Source organism: Polyodon spathula, chromosome 1, assembly GCF_017654505.1.
Source record: "Polyodon spathula isolate WHYD16114869_AA chromosome 1, ASM1765450v1, whole genome shotgun sequence".
In the NCBI taxonomy this organism is placed as follows: Eukaryota; Metazoa; Chordata; class Actinopteri; order Acipenseriformes; family Polyodontidae; genus Polyodon; species Polyodon spathula.
The window spans coordinates 16,484,192-16,487,449 of record NC_054534.1 but is presented as its reverse complement, the minus strand read 5'-3'; the positions used below and the strand labels follow the sequence as shown (position 1 = coordinate 16,487,449).

Genomic DNA, 3,258 nt, shown 5'->3' with positions numbered 1-3,258 from the left:
AAAGAGCACAGGCGCCCTTTCACAGTCTGCAACCTGACTATTTCACTAAGTAACCCCTGTTCTGCTGTAGCTGCCGATATTCTAGCTGCAGGTATGCGGAAGTAGATAAAGGGATTTAGGTCATCCTTTGTTTCCTATAAAAGAGCAGATTTTGCACATGCAGCTAGTTTGGAGTAGAGCATTAACAAATCCTAATATACAACATAACTGTAGCAAAACCACATAACCCTGAACTAAAAACTCACATTGGATATTCAATTATGTGTGATTAATAGCACAGACAATGAAGAGACTCCTCTCAAGCCCTCATCTAGACTTTTAGTTATAGTGAAGCCCCGATTAAGAAGATTTTGTTAGGCAATAGGTCAAATTTATCAAGGTTTTTACTCTAGAATTCAAATGGTGACATTTTTATAAAATTAATATTTAACTGTCAATGTTAAAAAAAAAAAAAAAACTAGTAACAAGCAAGCCTATTTCACAGCTCAGCTTGTGGAATATCCAAATGTTCAAGTTCCATTCGATATGGGCTCTTTAATATGTATTGCAATTGAAAAGGTGCAACATAAAACTGTGGTAACCTGTAACTCAACAAGCACTGTGCCAATTTGCTGAAGCAGTTGGAATGTCCTTGAGGTGAGGATAATGACCTTTCATAAATGATTACTCCCTCTAATTCCTTCAGATAATTTGAAGGTGCAGAATGGCCCATGGACTCATCACCTTTCAGAGTTGTTTGTGCAGTTTTGGACATGGAAGCACCTTCCTTCTCACAATGGAGATTTAATCAAGTTAAGGAAGTTCTCAATCAGGTAGTATTCAAAACCATACCCATCTGGCTCAGTGTACAGTATCTACTGATAGTGAGTCACCAAAACAAGGAGCAGACTCTGAACTTCAGAGATATCCACATAGTTTTCGGCCTTGTGATTGCCCAGGAAGCCCCGAACCACTGCGACAAAGCTGTTCCAAACCGTTTCTCCAAACTAGTGAGCTTCTTGGGGAATTCATTGCACTCCAGGATCTTCTTTATCTGTGGTCCGACGATGACACCGGCTTTGACCTTTGCCTCAGACAGCTTAGGGAAGAAGTCTTGAAGGTACTTGAAGGCTGCCGACTCCTTATCTAGAGCTCTGACAAATTGTTTCATAAGGCCCAATTTGATGTGCAGTGGTGGCATCAGCACCTTCCGGGGGTCCACCAGTGGCTCCCACTTGACGTTGTTCCTCCCCACAGAGAACTCGGTCCGCTGTGGTCAGTCCCGCCTGTGGTAGTGCGCCTTGGTGTCCCTGCTGTCCCAAAGGCAAAGATAGCAGGGAAACTTGGTAAAACCACCTTGGAGACCCATCAGGAATGCCACCATTGCAGCCTCTTGATGCCATCTCAGAAAAATGCAGATATGTATCCACTTAGGCAGCTGGAACTAAACTGAACTGGTGGGCTTAAGGCCCCTGTATTTATACTACTATTTATATTACTGGAAAGTTCTAGAAGTTACTCCAAGTTTACTCAGCACTGAATCTATCTGAAATGTTCTGGAAAATAGGTAAATTTCAAAATATCACTGTCCTGGTCACAAAAGCAAAGTTTGTGGGGAATAATAGCAATTTTCTATACTTTTGAGGCATAAGCAATTAGGAAATAACACTTACTACCCAGGAACCAAAAAAAAAAAAAAAATGCAGCTCTAGTGCTACATGGTGTAATTAAACAGTATTATTCTCTTACAACAGCTCTACCCTTTGGAAGCACTAGAGCTGCATTTAAAATCTGACCACATGACTAAAGAAATTGCAAATAAATGAAAGGTTTGTTGCTACATTTCACATAGCAAATCCCAAATGCATACATATACATACCTTATAATTAAATCTGTTCAACCAATATGCAGGAGTCTTGTTAAAGGTGTGCTGTGAGAAAAGCAGGTAAGCTTTCCAAGAAAATGTATTGAAGAATGCATACTAAAAATAAGCCTGGCTCCAGAGAGATCTCTGGCCCCTCAAAAGAAGGACTGTGTACAATGAAAAAGGTATTTAAGTGAAGTTGACATACAAAGACCATTATCTTATTTTCGTTTTTTGACAGCTCCTTGGCATGGTGATGAAGTAAATCTGTAAATTAGCAACTTCTGCATGCCCAGTCTAGATGCAATTCCTGGCTTGGTATTTTAGGACTGCAGTTCTCAGGAACTTATGTACTTATATCTGTAAAAGAATAAATCACAATATTAAGTTAGAAACCAACACAGAAGTCAGAAACCAAGTAGGGATTTCAACCTAGTATCTCCTTTGCCTTAACTTTCAGTCCAAACTCCTTACCTGTGATAATGTCACGCATGTAAGTAAAGAGATGGTCTAGTTTCAGCTTCTTGTTATGTGGCACTTTCTAAAGGCAATGTTTGCCAAATGAGGTATTTAACTTTAAACTCATCCTGTGATGACAATGCTATATAACACAATTAATCCATAGTCATAACCATAGCTTCCAATAAGTGCATCTTCAAATGCCTGTCTGAACTGAGTGCCTCGTATTTTGTTGCACAACAAGATTAAAGTGCCCATCCCCTTCAAGTGAAGTCCTGTGGTATTTTCTCACCCTGACTATCTGATTGTCAGGAGATCATCCCCTGCTAAAACCCCCAATAGCCCAACATTAGTAGCAATAAATTAAAACAATCTGTAATATTGGATGCCAAACACTTTGGCATCCAATATTATAGATTAGTAGCAATAAATCAATGAAATTGTTTTAGCCTTAGACATTCCTGACTTGGCTAAGTGTTTACCTTACTGTTTCTATTTTATACCATGGAAACACCCATAGTTACTGCAGTTACTTCATTTCAACAGCAGTGTACAGTACTTCCTCCTTAAGAATACCAATGTACTCTATCTGAAAACCACTTCTGCTGCAATGAGCTGGAACATTTTACTTAGTTCCTTTGGTTGTCATAACTCAGGAACTCCGCTGTATTGTTTTATTGCTGTTATTTTAGGGGAAAGGTTATCTTTTCCAAATGGATAGCTCTCAATGAGCTCTGCCTAACCACCAACAGAAACTTTCTGTAAATGACTGTTCAGCATATTTGATTCATTTTGTAGGTGTGGTCTAATTGGTTCACAATATACCCAGTTAACAAACACATTTAGTTATGAATGAAAACACATTTAGTGGTACCGCTACTCTTCATGTAGCACTATTAATTAAAAAAACAAAACAAAACAACAACAAAAAAAATATCAACCATACTTACATAGT

General features: G+C 38.7%; 1 long non-coding RNA gene across 1 annotated transcript; it reads right to left on the bottom strand.

The window, feature by feature from the left end:
* Positions 1-1,253: 1,253 nt before the first annotated feature.
* LOC121331196 lies at positions 1,254-2,470 on the bottom strand. The gene is made up of 3 exons (XR_005951947.1): positions 2,319-2,470; positions 1,860-2,204; positions 1,254-1,292 (listed from the first exon to the last, which is right to left on the bottom strand). It is a non-coding gene; the product is annotated as an uncharacterized LOC121331196 (long non-coding RNA).
* Positions 2,471-3,258: the final 788 nt, after the last annotated feature.